The sequence below is a fragment of the Bubalus kerabau genome, chromosome 1 (assembly GCF_029407905.1).
Source record: "Bubalus kerabau isolate K-KA32 ecotype Philippines breed swamp buffalo chromosome 1, PCC_UOA_SB_1v2, whole genome shotgun sequence".
In the NCBI taxonomy this organism is placed as follows: domain Eukaryota; kingdom Metazoa; phylum Chordata; class Mammalia; order Artiodactyla; family Bovidae; genus Bubalus; species Bubalus kerabau.
This window is the reverse complement of record NC_073624.1, coordinates 89450068-89471096: the sequence shown is the minus strand read 5'-3', so window position 1 is coordinate 89471096 and position 21029 is coordinate 89450068. Positions and strand designations below refer to the sequence as shown.

The window sequence follows — 21029 nt, the reverse complement described above, 5'->3', positions numbered from 1 at the left end:
ATTTAGTCAGATCGGAGTTTTGCCTTTCAGTTTCTGTTTATGTCAATGTGCCATTACAAATTTATAATTTGTTTTAAACCATAATTTATTTAAAAGCAAAATCACAAAAGCCCAATATTATAATTTAGTGAAAATATTCTGAATATAACGGCAGAAATGATTTTTCTTTAATAGTAACAATTTTTAATAGGTCTGGCTGCAGATTAATTTAGACTTATCTCTATATTAGCCGTTATCATTTTATCTACAGTTTCTATTTTAAGGAACACTTATTTTTCTTATCTTACTGGAATGGAGTGTTTCAAACAGGCTAGAAATCAGCCCACTAAATACTTACTTATAAATGCACTTATTTCAGCCAGCTGGCATGGCGTGTGTCTGTGTACAAATCAGTGACTGGCCACCTTAAGAAAGAGGACCAAATCTGGCAAACCACAACTCTATGTGTTTTCTTCACTTGTATGACTTGAAACAGTATACATTTTTGATCATTTCTCTTCAAATCATTTGCATTTAGTGCTTTCAAGCACATATGAATAATTTGTTTCTTTAGTGGCACAAAGTCTTCTCTGAGAGTGTGTTAAGAATTTTGAGACTGGATCAAAACTTCTCATGAGTTTATCTGTACTAATTCAGTACATGCAAGCTTTTGCCTTATAGAGGAGCAAGGCCAGAGTTGCTGGAGTTTGGGAGCTTATAGGTTGACAAGAGCCCAATTGGTGGTTTCACCAGGATGAGAGAGGAATGGAATTTATAAAGACCTCATTCTGTCAGGATTGCTTTAACTTTTCTGCAAACCTTCTTTGGAATTTTTGTTTTATGCAATTTCTCTATTCTGCTCCAGTGTAGCTTCATAGTTCAGAGCATGGCCTTTGTAGGCCCAAGAAATGAGTTCAGAGTCTGAAGTTTGTAATCTATGAGCTGAGTGACTTTGGGAAAGTCACTAACCTCTCTGGCCCAGTTCCACTTGTGGAGATTGAATAGGCCAAAGGCTAAGCAGAGTGCTTAGCAATTGGTCTATGCTCAAATTATTCTAAGAATTAGTATACATACATCCATGCTTTAGTAATACAAAATAATTACTAAGTTATCCTAATAAATTAGCAGTATAAAAATAGATTTTTAAGTGGCTAACCATGGAGCTTGGACCAAAGACTTGGCCTCCTGAGTCTTGGTCCCCTAGTCCCAGAGACACGGTCCATAAATTTCAGGAAAAATAAAAGGTTATAAACCTTTTTCACAAAGAATAGTTTAATACACTAGGAGAATTGCATCTTGAATTATTTAGCAATATTCTTTACCTTTAAATAGCATTAAACTTTATTAGAAGATTACCAACTTAGTTTTCTGAATCCAGTGTTTCTCTTCCCCCACCTCCTCTCCCCCTCGCTCATATTACCGTCTTAACCATTTGCAAGTGTACAGGGCAGTACTGCGAAGTACATTCACACTGTTGTGCAACAGACCTCTAGAACTTTTGTCTTACAGATCTGAAAAACTCTACCCATTAAACCATATCTTTCATTTACTGCTCTTCACAGCCCCTGGGAACCACCATTCTACTTTTCTGTTTCTATGAATTAGGCTGCAATAGACACTTCATGGGCTTCCCTGGTAGCTCAGCTGGTAAAGAATCTGCCTGCAATGTAGGAGACCCTAGTTCAATTCCTGGATCAGAAAGATCCCCTGGAGAAGGGATAGGCTACCCACTCCAGTATTCTTGGGCTTCCTTGCTGGCTCAGCTGGTAAAGAATCCACCTGCAATGTGGGAGACCCCAGTTCAATCCCTGGATTGGGAAGATCCCCTGGAGAAGGGAAGGGCCACCCACTCCAGTATTCTGACCTGGAGAACTCCATGGACTGTATAGTCCATGGGGTCACAAAGAGTTGGCCATGACTAAGCAACTTTCACTTAACTTTCAGACATCTCACAGAAATGGAATCACACAGTATTTGTCTTTTCATGTCTGGCTTATTTCACCTAATATAACATCCCCAAGCTTCATCCATGTTGATGTAGGTAACAGGATTTCCTTTTCACAGGCTGAATAATATTCCACTTCCACTTCGCTAAAGTTCACCAGGTCAACATATCTGTAAGAGTACAGTTTTGTCCAAAGCCAGGCCAGCTCTTGAAGACACTAATTTTGAGATATTTAAGAGTCAGTTGACTATTGGTGACAACAAAATTTCCTTTCCATGATCCATGTTGGCATAAACTATGCAAATAAAGAAGCTATATTCTAGACCTGGAAAATGCTAAGAGCATCATTTTTTTTCTCGCCCAGAGAGGCTGGCAGAGAGTCCTCTTTTACCTTTCACATTCATCATCTGTGTTTGAAAATTTTCTCTTTAAAATGGCTTTTACTTTCAAGTTGTCATATTGGAGGGGGCTATTCACAATACCGTCAGTTTAAAAATATCTGGGTATTTTGGGAATGTAAGCTGGTGCAGTTGCTACCATATGATTCAACAATCTCATTCCTGGGCATACATACAGATAAAACTATGATTTAAAAAGATACGTGCATTCCAATGTTCACAGCAGCACTATTCACAATAGGCAAGACATGGAAAAACTTAAATGTCCATTGACAGATGAACGGATAAAGAAGATGGGGTACAGATACACAATGGAATACTACTCAGCCATAGAAAGGAATGCACTTGAGTCCTTTCTGATGAGGTAGATGAACCTATTATACAGAGTGAAGTGAGTCAGAAAGAGAAAGATAAATATCGTATTCTAACACACATATATGGAATCTAGAAAAATGGTTCTGAAGAATTTATTTACAGGGCTGCAATGGAGAAACAGCCATAGAGAATAGACTTATGGACATGGGGAGAGGGGAGGAGAGGGTAAGATGTATGGAAAGAGTAACATGGAAACTTATATTACCATATGTAAAATAGATAGCCAACGGGTATTTGCTATATGGCTCAGGAAACTCAAACAGGGGCTCTCTATCAACCTAGAGGTAGGATGCAGAGGGGGATAGGAGGGAGGTTCAAAAGGGAGGGGATATATGTATACCTATGGCTGATTCACGTTGAGGTTTGACAGAAAACAATAAAATTCTGTAAACCAATTATCCTTCAATAAAAAAATTAAAAAAAAAATGTGGTACAGATACAGAATGGACTACTACTCAGCCATAAAAAAGAATGAAATAATGGCATTTACAGAACCATGGATGGACCTAGAGATTATCATACTAAGTGAAGTCAGAAACACAAGGACAAATACCATACAGTAGCACTTGTATATGGAATCTAAAATATGACACAAACAAACTTATCTGTGAAATAGAAACAGACTCACAGACATAGAGAACAGACTTGTAGTTGCAACAGGGTGGGGTGTGGGGAGGGGAGGATTGGAAATTTGGGATTAGCAGATGCAAACTATTATATATAGAATGGATAAAAAGGAAGACCCTACTGTATAGCACTATATTCAATATTCTGTGATAAACTGTACTGGAAAAGAATATGAAAAAGAATGTATATATGTGTATAACTGAACCACTTGTATAAAAAAATTAATATTTTAAATCAACTATACTTCAATAAAATAAAACTTACTTTTTTAATGCATGCTTTTAAGTAGTGTTAAATGTTAATTCTAAGAATGCTAACATTATTTGTTGAAACCAAAATGCTCACCCTTCATCTGTGTGCATGGAAGATTATGGATGCAGTAATTTATTTTCAAAGCTATCTGAAACTTGGTGATACCACATTTATAGAGGCAAGTTCTAATATTTTAAATACTAGATATTTAAATATTAACTGCAGTTAATTAACATTAACTGCAAAATTCCTGACCATGAAATTGTCTTCTTATGGAAGGTAGAAATTGCTTAATATTTTTGATGCATGCTACTCTTCCTTTCCTTTTTTTTTAGATAAATCTCGACGAGTGCCTCCAGAGCCAGGTGCAGTGCCTGACACCAGCAGGTACAAGGTTGAGAAAAATATAGTCTCCTTGTTCAGGAGCTCCCTGTCAGTCAGGGAGAAACACAGAAGCAGAGGATTATAATTCAGCGCTGGAAATGCGGTTACAGCCTTATGTTAGGCATCACTTCTACCACTGAAAAAGGATTTGAAACATCTTAATGAAGATATGAAAATGACTGAAAATAGCACTGTGAAAAGTGGCTTCCGGTTAGACTCTTCCTAAAGACATTTGCTTTGTAAAGATAACGAGTGGCCCAAATAGCATCACTTGCTTCGTATGTCGGTTGTGCATCACTGTTCCGTTCTACCAGTAAAATGGTAGACTTTTAAATATTTTTCCAAATTATCATTCACAAAAATCATGCCTTCCTTGCCTTCCTTTCTTTCTCCTTTAGGCCGTTCCTTTTCTTAACACATTTTGTTGTTGAATCTCTGAAATACATTTAAATAAGTGAAAATGGAGAACTATAAGTTGCTCTTATTTCTCTGATGTTCACCAGTTTAACCTATGAGTCATATGTCAACATTCTGTTTTCTTTGTCATGATTTCTAACTGTTGTATAACTGTGGACTTAGTCACTTGATATATTGGTATCAGAAGAAAAAGATTCTGTTTATGTTCCATATATGCATTTATTCTTGGTGATGGAAGCTAATTAAATCTCGGAGTAGTTTTAAAATACATGACAAAAACTGCTAAGAAGAAAGAAATATCTCTTTGCTGCTGGTTGAATAAACTCTGAGACTATGCAAGGATCCAATTTAAAATTAGTTCTAAACTAATGATCTTATTCCCCAAGTGTGTTGTTCTCCTCAGTAGGTGAAGCCAACATTCACTTAATTGCTCCATGACAGAAATTACAAGGTCATCTGTGATTTCTCCCTTGCCTTCATCCACCCAGAATAGAGTAGATTCTACCTGCTGAACCAAGCTTGGGTCAGTCCCCTGCTCTCCCTACAGCCTGGATCTCAGCTCAGATCTGCAGTCCTGCTGTGGCTTCCTGATTTATCTTCCCAACTATATTCTCTTCTTCCTCTGCCCATTCTCTGACCTACTGTCTTTGCTGTTTCTAAGATGTAGATCATACACTTTCACTTCCCTTTCATAGGCTGAATTTAACCTGCTAAATCATGTCAAAATTTTTTCTGAAATCAGGCATGTTGGCCAAATACATAGTATGACCTCTGTGAGGCATGCAGATCCCAAAGTGACAAGGCATCTGGGTTTCCTTAGATCACAAGAATAAATAATAACGGACACTTCCTGAGTATAGTATTCTGAGTACGTTGAGTGTATTAATTCCTTTTACAAAGTCAACAATAATAATCCCTGCAGTCATTTATTAGGAATCTACTTTCATCCAGACATTAGGTGTCCATTAGCTGTCACCTTTTACCTTGCTTTTTTGGCCATGAGACATAAGGGGTCTTAGCTTCCTGGCCACAAATTGAACCCATGCCCCCTGCAGTGGAAATACAGTCTTAACAGAGGAACCACCAGAGAAGCCCCAGTTGTTCCCTTTTAAACCACTCTGCAGGATAAGTTCCTACCTCCCAGGGAAGGAGATGAAATGAGGGGAAGGATTTCTTAAAGGGTCAGGTGTTGCCCCAGGCCAGTCAGCTAGGAAGTAGTAAGGTCCAGAGCCAGCCCACACCCCACAGTCCCTGCTCCCTGCCCACCCTCGGCACTGGGCACCACACCACTTACTTGCTTGTAGTGGTGCCGCATCAAGGAAGGTGATGGAGATGGAAATTAAAACACTGTGACCAAGACAGGCAGGCTGTTTTGACTTAGGACCTGTGGGGAACAAACGTGGGGCTGAACTGACTTCACTAAATCCCTCACTTAACGTGTGACTGTTTTGGTTTTGGGCTTGTGTCTGGTTACGGCAGGCTCAGAAGTCCTGGACCTTTGGTGGAGTCTTAGAATGTTAGCCTCCAGGATGAAACTGTCTCTTGCAGAGCGTGATTAACCACAGACAAAATTTTAGGAGGAAGTAGGCTAAGAAAAATCTGCAAATCTTGCCTGTCGTCTGCTGAGGCTGTCAAACAAAACTAGATGAGGAGCTTATCATGTCTTTAAGTGGGAACCCCCCCCCCAGATGCTTTGTCTGAATAAAATCTCTCGGTGGATGCCTTAAGAACAAGTGGTATATCCTTAATGGCGGGGGACCAGCTCACCAGCCTGAGGTTAAGTGTTTTACCTTGGCGCTGTGTCTGCTGACGAGGAACGCATACTTACAGGTTCAGGCAAGGACGAGTTCCTTATTGTCATGTCCAGTCATGGCTTAGTCCCGGAGGAGGAAGGAAGAGAGGTCAGGGGGCATACCACACTGTACTCGTGCTAAGAGGAGAAGGCAGTGGGGAGCTCCTCTTGGCCACTTGCCGATCTGCTGGGTCATCCTCCTCCTATCAGGAGAGAGATGGCACTTCCGTCAGCAGGCTCGGGTGGGGGTTGCCACCTCAGCCAGCTGGAGAGCATGGCCCTGTGGCCTCGGGCTGCTGGGGACCTGGCTTGGGCTTCCTCTTTCGTGGAGCTACTTTCATAGAGTCCTGACCCTTTTCTGCGCTCCGGGTTGAGCCCGGCTGCTGGCTCCCCACTTCATCTCAACCAATCTCACCCACTTCCTCAGACCAACGCTAGGATTTCCTAATCATTTCTTTTACATTTGGGGACAAAGATCTAAACTAATTGAGCCCTCAGTCTCTCACTTTCTGCTTTAAGTCCTTTCTCTTGGTGTTTGGACCATAAGAGACCATTTAGGACCTGAAAAGATTTTTCACTGAAGGTTCTCAGCCAGAGACCACCAGGATCACCTTGGTCTACACCTTCTCATCATGAGCTTTGGGTTCTCTGTTTGCTGGCATCCCATTCAAAGTCCTTGCCCACCTGAGCCGGAAGACATTTTGTCCAGATGCCAATGAAGTTGGCTCCAGTACTTCTGGATGAATCTATCAAATTCCCTGGGCATTAGGACAGACATCTAGTTACAGGGAAGCAGACACTGCTAAGCTAGCACTCAAATCTGTTTTTTCACTTTCTTTTTCAATATACCAGGTCCTTTAAAAAACTAGGATTTTTAAAGTAATTAATATAGAGTGCAGAACATGAAAATACAGTTTTGCCTTGTCTCCAGGATGCTAAAGGAATGACCAAGGAGAGAAGATATACAGTAAAACACCCTGGGCTTTATGCCAACTGTTGATCATATTATGGCTCACATTTACTAAGACCTGTTTCTGTTCCTCTTTCTGTCTGCTCCCTCCTCTCTGATCTCCCTTTCCTTCATTTTCATAAAAAAAACTACTCTCTAGGGAAACTTCCCTGGTGGTCCAGGGTTAAAACTTCACACTTCTACTTCAGGGGGGTATGAGTTCGATCCCTGGTCACGGACCTAAGGTCTGTATGCCACACAGTGTGCCCCTCCCCCCAAAACACTATTGGCTAAATGAATTGCTTACTGTAACAATCTATGCTGTGCTGTGCTAAGTCACAGTCAGTCGTATCTGACTCTGCAATCCTATAGACTGCAGCCAGCCATGCTCTTCTGTCCATAGGATTCTCCAGGCAAGAATACTGGAGTGGGTTGCCATGCCCTCCTCCAGGGGAATCTTCCTGACCCAGGGATCGAACCTGTATCTCTTAACGTCTCCTGCATTGGTAGGCGGGTTCTTTACCACTAGTGCCACGTGGGAAGCCCATAACCATCTACATCTAACCTCAATTACAAGGAAGGTAAAATGATTAGTGAGGTAACTGAACTAGGGTATCCAGATTCAATATACAGTATTTACGGCTAAATTAGGAGGAAATGTTATGGCTTGACTGTGGAAATCAGCTTATTTGTAGACAATGAGGCAAGTAAATGAGGAAGAGAATTAGAGCCATCGGAGCCTTTACCTTTAAAAGTGTGACCTGCCTGTCCCAGTCTGTAGGCTCTGGGGGATTAAGGAAACTAGGCAGCAAGTAAGGACAGGGGCTGATCCAGAGCCTGCTACATACTCCAGGAGCACGTCTATGCTTGAGAACCAGCCCAGGAGGTGTAAGCTCCGGTGTCTATAGGAATTAGACGTGAGATGGAAGAGGATGAAAAGAGCAGGGTCTATTCTTTGTATGGACACCCATTTTGCATACTAAACATGTAGGAATAGTCTTTGTTTCCTCGAAGAATTGTACAGCCAGCCCTCTCATTTCATGTGTTCCATCTACATCCATGGATTCAACCAACTAAGAATAGAAAATATTATAAAAAAAAAAGAAATTCCTGAAAGTTCCAAAAAGTAAAACTTGAATGGCCCACGTGCTGGCAGATATTTATATAGCATTTACACTGTATTAGGTATTATAAATAATCCAGAGCATTTAAAGTATATAAGAGGATGGGCATAGGTTATATGCAAATACTATGCCATTTTATATGATGGGCTTGGTATCTTCTGGGGGTCTTGAAATCAAGCCCCTGTGGATACCAAGTGATGACTATACTGTACTAAAAAAAAAAAAAAAAATGATTGAACCTCTTAGATCTCTTATTTGCTACTTCTGATAAATACATGCTGCTACTGCTAAGTCGCTTCAGTCGTGTCCGACTCTCTGCGACCCCATAGATGGCAGCCGACCAGGCTCTGCCGTCCCTGGGATTCTCCAGGCAAGAACACAGGAGTGGGTTGCTATTTCCTTCTCCAATGCATGAAAGTGAAAAGTCAAAGTGAAATCGCTCAGTCATATCCAACTCTTAGCGACTCCATGGACTGCAGCCTACCAGACTCCTCCATCCATGGGATTTTCCAGGCAAGAGTACTAGAGTGGGGTGCCATTGCCTTCTCCGCTGATAAATACATAGGCTCACAGAAATACCCCTCTACCATAAGGAAAAACAGAAGAGAAAGTATAATGGCAAAATAAAAACTTAATACGTAGCCTCAGTGTTGGAGACATTAGGGAATAGTGGGGATTGTGGCAAAACTGGAGAACGCATGCATCATCTAAAAGGGCAGAAGCCACTCTGCTCTAGCAGATTGCTTCATGAGAGAAGAGGGCTCTAGTATCCTTTTTTTTTTTTTTTTTTCTTAACTTCTGTCTAGATAATGAGGGAGTCAAATTTGAGAAAATATAGAATCAGATCAAATAGGAGCAGTAGGTAGAAGACACAGGAACAGTGAGGACTACAGGAGCTATAAAAGGGCCAGAGAGAGAGAATTTTGGAAATAGTCTTGCCTTAGAAACAGACACTTTACTTTCCCTTCCAGCTGTAGTAGAAACCAGTGACAGTTTCCCATTCAACATCCAGTCTGGCATAGCCTGATAACTCATGTACTTTTGCAATGTAGCATAATTTCTTGATAGGCAAATTTTTGCACCATTTCAGAGTCCTTCCAACCCAAGAATGGAAGGTGAGATGGTGCTACTGGGTAGCAATTTCCTGTCATGACAAATTTTAACCCTTCTGTTAAGTTTACAGTTCTTAATGGATTCTCATTTCTTTGTCGTTGTAGTTCACAGAAATCAAATTTGCAAAGTCTTACTGCCACATAAGAATCTTCTACATGTTTTTATTTTATCTGTGGTGCTTAAAAAAAAATATATATATATATAAAATTAGATATTTATGACACCAATATGCTGATATTATAGTTGATCTAAATGGATTTTAATATTTCTTCACAGTTGGGTACAACTCAGTGGCCCATTTTCAGGTAGAGGGTCAAGTTTACTCAAAGATGAACTTAAAAACATCTGTTTTCTTTGTTAAGGAATAATAATGGTGATAAAATACTGTTATGTGCTTGTGCTCAGTTGTGTCCAGCTGTTTGCAACCCCATGGACTGTAGCCCCCCAGGCTCCTCTGTCCATGGGATTCTCCAGGCAAGAATACTGGAATGGGTTGCCATCTTCCCGACCCAGAGATCGAACCTGCATCTTCTGTGTCTCCTGCATTTCAGGCGGATTCTTTACCCCTGAGCCACTGGGAAAACCCTAATAAAATGCTGTTAGGGCAGTATTAATAACCATACTATCTAGGACTTTAAAAAGCCTTCCAAGTAACTTCAAACAAATCTATATTTTGATTTTAAGAACACTGGGGAAGTAGAATTTAAGTGAATAGCTGTGCCTTTTAATCCACGTCTCATGGGCCTTTTACTGCTTAACTGTCCTTATTTTTTTTTTTTTTCTACCTACTCGCTAACAAGCTGAACTGAGATGAAGTAGAGTTATTGGTCTGACACAGCAGGGGAAAGCTATAGGCATGTTGTTTCCTGAAATCAACAAGGCATTTGGCAACAACTATCATTGTAGCATTGTATATAAGAGGGAGAAATATGTATGAACTAGATGATAGCACATTTTAGTGCATTCACACTCATCTACATTCAACATATCATGCAACAGTGATTTAGAAAATAGTGAGTGGGAAACCATTATGGACTAGGCACAGCTCTAGGTCCTACAAGGATAGGAGTGAATATGAATTTTTTTGTAGAGGACACTGAGAAGCAAACAGAGGTTTTAAAGAAGAAACACACACACACACACACACACACACACAAACACTATACGTATAAAGACATATATAATTAAAAAAGAGATAACTCTAGACTTGAGTAGAGAATAGACTTCATCCTCAGTGGATACTGCAATATAAAAATAATTTTGAAATGTCATAGGTGAAAAATGTTACATTACATAATAATATATAAAAATATATTAATAGGCTATTAAGTATAGAGTTCTCATATACACTCCTCCCATCCCCAGATTCCCCTATTATTAAATTCTGCATCAGTGTGGTACATTTGCTATAACCGATGAACCAATACTGATATAGTATTTTAACTAAAGAAAGAAAAAAAAAAAGTGAAGTCTCTCAGTCATGTCCAACTCTTTGTGACCCCACAGACTGTAGCCCAACAGGCTCCTCCATCCATGGAATTTTCTAGGCAAGAGTACTGGAGTGGGTTGCCATTTCTGTCTCCAGGGGATCTTCTCAACCCAAGGATTGAACCCAGGTCTCCCACACTGCAGGTAGACAAGTTACCATCTGAGCTACCAGGGAGGTTTGACTAAAGTCATTGCTTTACATTAGGGTTCACTCTGTGTTGTATACTCTATGGGTTTCAGTTCAGTTCAGTTGCTCAGTCGTGTCCGACTCTTTGTGACCCCATGAATTGCAGGACGCCAGGCCTCCCTGTCCATCATCATCTCCTGGAGTTCACTCAAACTCACGTCCATCAAGTCGGTGATGCCGTCCAGCCATCTCATCCTCTGTTGTCCCTTTCCCCTTCTCCTGCCCCCAATCCCTCCCAGAATCAGGGTCTTTTCCAATGAGTCAACGCTTCGCATGAGGTGGCCAAAGTACTGGAATTTCAGCTTTAGCATCATTCCTTTCAAAGAAATCCCAGGGCTGATCTCCTTCAGAATGGTCTGGTTGGATCTCCTTGCAGTCCAAGGGACTCTCAAGAGTCTTCTCCAATACCACAATTCAAAAGCATCAATTCTTCGGCGCTCAGCTTTCTTCACAGTCCAACTCTCACATCCATACATGACTACTGGAAAAACCATAGCCTTAACTAGACAGACCTTTGTTGGCAAAGTAATGTCTCTGCTTTTGAATATGCTATCTAGGTTGGTCATAACTTTTCTTCCAAGGAGTAAGCGTCTTTTACTTTCGTGGCTGCAGTCACTATCTGCAGTGATTTTGGAGCCCCCAAAAATAAAGTCTGACGCTGTTTCCACTGTTTCCCCATCTATTTGCCATGAAGTGATGGGACCAGATGCCATGACCTTTGTTTTGTGAATGTTGATCTTTAAGCCAACTTTTTCACTCTCCTCTTTGACTTTCATCAAGAGGCTTTTCAGTTTCTCTTCACTTTCTGCCATAAGGGTGGTATCATCTGCATATCTGAGGTTATTGCTATTTCTCCTGGCAATCTTGATTCCAGCTTGTGCTTCTTCCAGCGCAGCGTTTCTCATGATGTACTCTGCATATAAGTTAAATTAGCAGGGTGACAATATACAGCCTTGACGTACTCCTTTTCCTATTTGGGTTTGGACAAATGTTTATTTGCATCCGTCATGTTTCATGGTGTTATGTATTATCATGTGTCTTCATATCATGTATGCACCATTACAGTATCATATGGAATAGTTCCACTGTCCTAAACATTCTCTCTGCTGTACCTAGGGCACATCCTCCTCTCCTCCAGAAGCCTTAGCAGTCACTAGTCTTTTTACTAGCTTTGTAATTTGCATCTTCCTGAATGCCATATGTTAATAGTTGTAGTCATTCAGTAGGTAGTCTTTTCTAATTATTTGGCTTCTTTCACTTAGCAATAGGCATTTAAGGTTCATCCATGTCTTTGTGGTTTGATAGTTCATTTTATCACTGAATATTATTCCATTTTATAAATGTACCACAGTTTGTTTATCCATCCACTTACTAACGGACATCTTGGTTGCTTCCAAGTTCTTGAAATTATGACAGAGCTGTTATAAACATTCAAATCAGGTTTTTGTGTGGCCATAATTTTCAACTCATTTGGGTAAATACCAGGGAATATAAATAATGGATTGTGTGGTAAGACTAAAAGTATAGCTTTGTAAAAAACTGCCAAACTATCTCTGAAATGGTTGGACCATTTTGCATTCCCACCCAACAATGAAAGTTCCTATAGTTCAAGATCTTCTCCAGCATTTGGTATTGTCATTACTTTGGATTTTGGCCATTTTAATAGGTGTCTCATTTTTGTTTTAGTTGTCATTCCCTAATGACATATGATATTCCCTGGTGGCTCAGACAGTAAAGAGTCTGCCTGCAATGCGGGAGACCTGGGTTTGATGCCTGAGTCAGGAAGATCCCCTGGAAAAGGAAATGGCAGCCCACTCCACTATTCTTGCCTGGAGAATCCCATGGACGGAGGAGCTTTGCAGGCTACAGGGTTGTAAAGAGTCGGACACGACTGAGAGACTTCACTTTCACTTTCAATGACACATGATGTTGAGGATCTTTTCATATACTTTTGGTCATCTATAGCTTTTTTCTTAAGGTGTTAGATCTTTTGCCCATTTTTAAAGTTAGGTTGTTTGCTTTCTTATTGTTGAGTTTTGAGAATTATTTCTACCCTTTAGATACAAGTTCTTAATCAGATACAGGTTTTGTAAATATTTTCCCCTAGTCTATGACATGTCTTTTTAATCATTTAAGAATGTCTTTTGAAGAGCATACGTTTCCCCCCACCCCCCATAAGTTTTTCATTGTAATAAGTCCCAGTTAATTTTTCTTTCACGGATTGCATTTTTGGTGCTGAATCTAGAAACTCATTGTCAAGCATAAGATCACCTAGATTTTCTCCTTAGCTTATGACCCATTTTGAGTTAATTTTTTAAAAAGGTATGAAGTGAAGTGAAGTCGCTCAGTCGTGTCCGACTCTTTGCGACCCCATGGACCCCATGGACTGTAGCCTACCAGCGTCCTCCCATGGGATTTTCCAGGCAAGAGTACTGGAGAGGGTTGCCATTTCCTTCTCCAGAGGATCTTCCCCACCCAGGGATCAAACCCAGGTCTCCCGCATTGTAGGCAGACGCTTTACCGTCTGAGCCACCAAGGAAGTCCTAAAAAAGGTGTGAGGTCTGCATCAATTCCTTCTTTTTCCTTTTTCCTGTGGATGTCCAGTTTTTCCAGTGCCATTTGTTGCAAAGCTTATCCATTGTCCACTGAATTGCCTTAGCTCCTTTGTCAAAGATAAGTTGATTAGATTTGTGGGGGTATTTCTGAGCTATTTATTTCAGGCCATCGATATATTTTTGCCAATTCTTTTGCCAATTCCACATCACTGTAGGTAGAGTAAGAATTAAATTTAGATAGTGGCAGTCCTCAAGATTTGTTCTTCTTCAGTATTGTGTTGGGTATTCTCGGACTTAAGGTTCTCCAAATGAACTTTGGAATCAATTTGTCACTAGCCACAAAATAACTTGCTGGTATTTTTATTAGTATTGAGTTACATCTATAGATCAAATTGTAAAGAACTGATATATTGACAATATTCACTCTTGTATCCATGGAATATGTCTCTATTTATATAGATCTTTTATTTCTTTCAAGAATTTTGTAATTTTCATCAGGCGGATCTTGTATTTATTTTTAAAAACTTTTCCTTAAGAATTTCTTTTTTTTCCCCTTTCTTTTGTAAATGGTGCTAATGTGAATGGTGTTTTACACTTCAAATCCAATCATTGTGAATGGGTTTTGGATTTTTTTCAAATATGTTTTCTACATTTATAGATATAATCATTAAAAAAAAAACCTTTAGCCTGTTGATGTGATGAATTCCATTAATTGATTTTCAAATGTTGAATGAGCCTCATGTACCTGGAATAAATCCTACTTCATCGTGGTGTGTATCTTTTTATACATCATTGGATTTGATTTGCTAATATTTTGTTGAGAATTTTCACATCTGTGCTTATGAGATACATTGTTTTCTTTAATGTTTTTGTGTGGTTTTGCTGTTAGGGTAATGCTGGACTCAGAGAATGAGTTAGCAAGTATTCCCTTTGCTTCTTTTTCTGGAAGAGATTGTAGAAAATTGGTATCATTTCTTCCTTAAATGTATGGTAGAATTCACCAGCAAATTCCCATGGGCCTGGTAGTTTCTCTTTTTGAATATCATTAGTTACTAATTCAATTTCCTCAATCAGTTTGGTTCAGTTCATTCGCTCAGTCATGTCCGACTCTTTTCGACTCCATGAACTGCAGCACACTGGGCCTCCCTGTCCATCACCAACTCCCGGAGCTTACACAAACTCATGTTCATTGAGTCAGTGATGCCATCCAACCATCTCATTGTCTGTCCTCCCATTCTCCTCCTGCCCCCAATTCCTCCCAGCATCAGAGTCTTTTCTAATGAGTCAGCTCTTCGCATGAGGTGGCCAAAGTATTGGAGCTTCAGCTTCAACATCAGTCCTTCCAGTGAATACCCAGGACTGATCTCCTTTAGGATGGACTGGTTGGACCTCCTTGTAGTCCAAGGGACTCTCAAGAGTCTTCTCCAACACCACAGTTCAAAAGCATCTATTCTTCGGCGCTCAGCTTTCTCCACAGTCCAACTCTCACATCCATACGTGACCACTGGAAAAACCATAGCCTTGACTAGACGGACCTTTGTTGGCAAAGTAATGTCTCTGCTTTTTAATATGCTGTCTAGGTTGGTCATATTTCCTCAATAGATACAGGCTTTTCAGATTGTGTCTTTCTCCTAGGTATGAGTTTTCACAGATTGTGCCTTTCAAAGAAATGATCCATTTCATCCAAGTTATTGTATTTTTGGGGGCATAGAGTTGTTAATAATATTCTTTTATTGTTCTTTTAACTTTCATGGGATCAGTAGTGATTGCCTTTCTTTCATTTCTGGTATTAACAGCTTGTATCTTTCCTTTGATTGCATATCATTCTATTTTAATGTGCAATTTTTATTATAAGTGAAAGCAGATATGTTTTCATATAGCCAGTTTTGGGGGTTGTTTTTCCTTTTTTTTGTTGTACCACGGGGTTGTGGGATTTTAATTCTTCAACCAGGGATTGAACCCATGCCCCCTACAAGTGGAAGTGTGGAGTCTTAACTGCTGGACTGCCAAGGAAGTGCCCATACAGCCAGCTTTATTTGTTTTATAAACTGTATAATTTATGTACTTTGCTTGTTTTTCTATTTTATCCAAGGCTATGATAATATGAAATGTTTACCTTATGCTCTCTCACTCATGTTGCCAATGTTTTTATCCCAGCTTGTTATTTTTCTCTTAATTTTATGTTCTTATATTTTCATGCATAAGCTTTAGTCTTTCAGCACTTTTTAAATTGCTTCTTTGTTATCACTGTCATGCTAAGTAATACCTAACATTCACTAAGTATTTACTATGCATCAGGCATTATATATTTACCTATATTATCTATGTTAAACCTCAAAGGATCCTTGTGGTAGCTACTCTTACCTCCATTTTATGGAAGAAGAGTCTGAGGCACAAAACAGTGAGTATGTCATTTCAGGTGAGCAAAGCCAGGATAGGAAGCCAGGCACTCTAATACCAGATGTGTGTTGTGTGTGTGTGTGTGTGTGTGTGTGCTCAGCCATGTCTGACTCTTTGTGACCCCATGGACTGCAGCCTGCCAGACTCCTCTGTCCATGGGATTTCCGAGGCAAGAATACTGAGTGGGTTGCCATTTCCCTCTCCAGAGGATCTTCCTGACTTAGGGATTGAACTCGCATCTCCTGCATTGGCAGGTGGATTCTTTACCACAGAGTCATCTGGGAAGCCCCTAATACCAGATACTCAGCTCCTAAGCTTTACTGCTTCCCAGAGAAGCGCTGCCAGTTGAAGATGGTATGATTTATCTATATTTTTAATGGTATACATATTTTTAAAAATAACACTCATAACCACTCTACCTTAAAAATGTCAAGATTTCCCAGTTTTATAACATAGAGCTATATGTCACAGCTCTTGAAAATTTAAAAGAATTCATTTATTTTCGAACTGGAATTGATACATTATATACTTCAATCTTGTGGGAAATTGGACTGATAGAATATTGGAAGGTGTGAGATAAATTGAGACAAATAAAACAAGCAATTTCTTAAAAAGACAATTACTATAGGAAAAAAGCAAATGATTAAAAAAAAACAACAATGGTCAGAGTACACACAATGTTAAGTTGTGAATGCTATTTGCATGGACGTAATAAAGTGAAAAATGAATATTTAACTACACAATAAAAGTGAATGAAAGGTGAGGAAGTGGAAAATCAGAGAGTAGAACAGACAATTCTAGTTTTGGGGAGATGCTATTTCCAAATGAATTTAGAAGAACAATCAGAGGAGGAAGAATGGTCTTACAGCCAGTAATATTTTGATGGGGCTGAAGATAAACGTAATGAATATGGAGAGAGATTATTTCACTTCCTCATAATCTCCATTTTCTCCCTTGAGACATAGTGAAAAGAAAGTGAAAGTTGCTCAGTCATGTCTGACTCTTTGTGACCCCATGAACTATATACAGTCCATGGAATTCTCTAGGTCAGAATACTGGAGTGGGTAGCCTTTCCCTTCTCCAGGGGATCTTTCCAACCCAGGATCGAACCCAGGTCTCCCGCATTGCAGGTGGATTCTTTACCAGCTGAGCCACAAGGGAAGCCCAAGAATACTGGAGTGGGTAGCCTATCTCTTCTCCAGTGGATCTTCCCAACCCAGGAATTGAACTGGGGTCTTCCTGCATTGCAGGTGGATTCTTTACCAACTGAGCTATGAGGGAAGCCCCCTTCAGACATAGCTCTATTTCAAAAAGATTTTTTAAAGTTTTTTTTTTCCTTTCATTCAAGAATACATCTTCACTTGACAAGTTAAATACATAATGCTAATAAATCACAATACTCAAATGAAGACAATAACTTTAAATGGAATTACAAAACAGAATAAATGCACAACGTTATTTTTGAAGAGAACAATTTCATATACTATCAAGTTTTGCCGCATTGTACCTTTTTCCCTGTCTCATTAAAACTCGCCCTATGTCACTGCTTTCCCATCTAAGGAACATCCGATCTTTTAATAGCACATGGAACTTCTACCAGAGTGACCTTTCTTTTTGGCAGGTCATCTGACGATATTAACTAGAGTACTTTGTTCCCAGAAGAGCAGGAAACCTTAATATTCAGAGAAGCTTTATGGTTGAAATGATCTGAGCAGACTGCCAAAATGATTGACTTCCTTTGCTCTGAAGAAGTTTCTCTTGTGTTTGTAATAAGTAGATATCAAAGGGACATTTATGGGTCTAAGCAAGTTCCAGTACTTGTAAAGAGGGCGACCCCTGAGATAAGGCCGGCAGTTGCGAGAGAGATCTGTTTCAGGGGCGTGGGAGGAAGTTTTCTGAAGGATGCTGGCAGCAAAGGGCCAGCAGCCAGGGCTACAGGGAGGTCTTAACATGACCAAGTATCCCTACCTGTGACAGAGCACAGTCAGAGCATATCAGAAGCATGCGATAGTCAATGTCAAGGTAGGAAGGCAGGAAACCAGGAATGCAGTTTACAGTAATCTGGGCCACAGCCCCAGAAAAACTGAGCAATGAAATGAGTTAAAAAAACAACTCAGGAAAGCAAGTGCAGTGATCAGAACTGGGTCCCCAATAGCAGACTCTGAAATAGAGTGGTAAATGAAATCAATAAACAAGGGTAGAATCTTGGAAACTATCCAGTTGCCTCATATGATTTATAGGACTAGAGAAGTGTGCTGATCCTCATACCAAAATTTATGTTACAAGGTGAAAACACAATTCTAACTTCCCAGTGAACCATGATTTAAGCTACACAAGGCTGAGTGCATGGAAGTATGTCTTTGTCTCTAAGGGAGATTATAACAAATGCTTGCAATTTAGAAAAGTCACCCATAATTTTTAATATTTTTTTGTTTTTGGAGGTAAGCCAAATTCCAAATCTATAGTATCCATTGCAGTAATCGAGATGAATGAAGGAGGTGACAGTGGAGGGAATGGGGATAAGGTGATGGACTGAACAGTTACAGGAGGGAAGTAGGGGATAGGCAAGGATCACACAAGCAGGGAAATGCTGTACAGAATGGATCCTTGGTGTTAAAAGATAGACTGAGGCATATTAAAATTTCTTAGCTTCTTTGAGCAAAAATCGGAATGGAGCAGCACCAGGCCAGAAGCAGTTGAGACCAACTGGGGCTCCAGAAAAGACTTTAGAGAAAGAAGGTGGGAGCAAAGCAATAAATTAGTGGTTGGTTGTCCTTAGGTCTTGATTTCAAAACCACAAGGCATTTACAGGCTTTGATTTGGGTTTGCTTACATAGGCAAACACTGGCATTGGCGCCACCTGTCTTCATGGTTTCTCTGTAGAGTTAATTGAACACTGGTTTCTGGATTGTCTCAGACAACTGAGTGAACAAGGATGCCAGCACAGAGTAGGGACAATCTGATGCTTGGAGTCAAAACCTGACCAGTTCTGTGTGAACTTGTGCCAATTACTTAACCTCTCTCAGTCTTTATCTGTAAAAACAAGAAAACTTACAAAGTTGTTGTGAGAACTAAATGACAGATCATACCATTAACTTGACACATATATTGAGTGTCGTATTAATTGCCAAATCCTGAATTCAAAGTCCAGTGTGCTGGGGGAGACATGCAAAAGCAATCAACACATTACAAAGGGGCAAATGATAAGCGCTAAAATATCAGTGTCCACAGAGTGTTCAAGGAGCCCAGAATCAGGCACTCTGCATACAGATGTGGGGAGAGGGGATTGGGTGTTTGAGTGAGGCCTGAATGAATATATTTCAATCAAAATGCATTTCCCTTGTGACCTTGACCAAATTAATCGCCTCAGTTTCCTCATTAGAGATAATAATAGTAACTATCCCAAGGAGTGATTATGAGAGCTAAATGAACTAATCCCTGAAGAATGCTCACTACAGGGCCTGTGAAGTCGCTCAGTCGTGTCCAACTCTTTGCGACCCCATGGACTGTAGCCTACCAGGCTCCTCTGACCATGGGATTTTCCAGGCAATAGTACTGGAGTGGATTGCCATTTCCTTCTCCAGGGGATCTTCCTAACCCAGAGATCGAACCCGGGTCTCCCGCATTGTAGACAGACGCTTTACCATCTGAGCCACCAGGCCTGGTACACAGCAAATACTTCATCAATGTTGGCTATTTTTATTAACATTATGACTATGGAGAACTCTGGGAGTCAGCATCTCTGATGAACTCAATGATATATCAAGGTCACAGCTAGTTAACAGCAGAGACTAGACTAGAGACCAGGTCACAGTTTTATGCTCAAAATAGAAGTAGAGTTCTAGACCCATCCATCCTGCTTTTTCTCCTGGAGATTCTAAGAGAGTGCGGTAACATGGAGACTTTGGCAACTGTTCCCAAAGGGAAGTTCTGGATGAAATCATGTAACACTTGGATAAGCTCATATATAGAAGGATTGTCCACTTTGACAGGCAATCAGTCTGCAGTATATATAAATTCACTTTTTCTTGTACTAGACATCTTTGGTTTTGCTTTTGTTTTCTTTTTTCCCAGTCTACATATTTTTCTTATTTCAACCTTCTAACCTCATTCTCTGAAGCCTGTTTGATTTTCATATCAAAGGAAAATTAAAGCAAGAAGAATAGGTTCTACTTGTAATCAACATCCATTTACTGTCTATTGTGGTTCAGAAGCTCTTTGCCAGGACTATGGAAAGAGGCAAAGGATAGAAGGATAGCTTCCATCTTTGAGACATGGAGACTTAAAGTTATCACTTTAAGTAAACCAGATCTACAGGCAATGAGAAAACAATAATTCTAGAATAACATATAGATATCCCATGGTCATATGGGGTAGGTTGGCGACAAAGTCAATTGGTGTTGTATTAGGCAGGAGCTAACGAAGATGTATGGAGAAAAAAGAATCACGTCTTTGGCCAGTGCTGTGCTGGGAATTCTGTATAGTATCTGGATGATTCTGAGCCAGCCCTAAAAGTGGTAAAAAGATCGGCAAAGAGAAAGGCAGGCAGTGGTTTTCATTAGGATCACCTGGTATGGACAAACAAACCTGCACCCAGCCCCCACCCTCAGAGATTCTGCTTCCTTCTTCCCCGGGCAGGGAGCTCAGGTCTCCACACATTATGAAAGCTCCCAGGTGATTCTACGTGCAACCAAGGCTGAGAATCTCTGCACTGAGGCAAATCTCTGCACTCTGCTGCTGCTGCTGCTAAGTCGCTTCAGTCGTGTCCGACTCTGTGCAAGCCCATAGATGGCAGCCCACCAGGCCCCGCCGTCCCTGGGATTCTCCAGGCAAGAACACTGGAGTGGGTTGCCATTTCCTTCTCCAATGCGTGAAAGTGAAAAGTGAAAGTGAAGTCGCTCAGTCGTGTCCGACTCTTAGCGACCCCATGGACTGCGGCCCACCAGGCTCCTCCGTCCATGGGATTTGCCAGGCAAGAGTGCTGGAGTGGGGTGCCATTGCCTTCTCCAGAGGCAAAGACTAGATGTCTGAATAGAGAGCTAAT

The 21029-nt window shown here is 40.3% G+C and overlaps 1 protein-coding gene across 9 annotated transcripts in view; it reads right to left on the bottom strand.

The window, feature by feature from the left end:
* The window catches only part of PCED1B (PC-esterase domain containing 1B), a 149438-nt gene that overhangs the window by 20699 nt on the left and 107710 nt on the right, over positions 1-21029 (bottom strand). For 6 of the 9 annotated variants that reach the window (XR_008714743.1, XR_008714746.1, XM_055581748.1 and 3 more), the window contains 2 exons: positions 6206-6372; positions 5672-5761 (listed from right to left, as the gene is read on the bottom strand). The exons of 2 other annotated variants lie outside the window; for them this stretch is intronic. The gene's annotated coding sequence lies outside the window, so the exon portion shown is untranslated. The remainder of the gene's footprint in view (positions 1-5671; positions 5762-6205; positions 6373-21029) is intronic. One more of the 9 variants, XM_055581764.1, reaches the window with a different exon arrangement.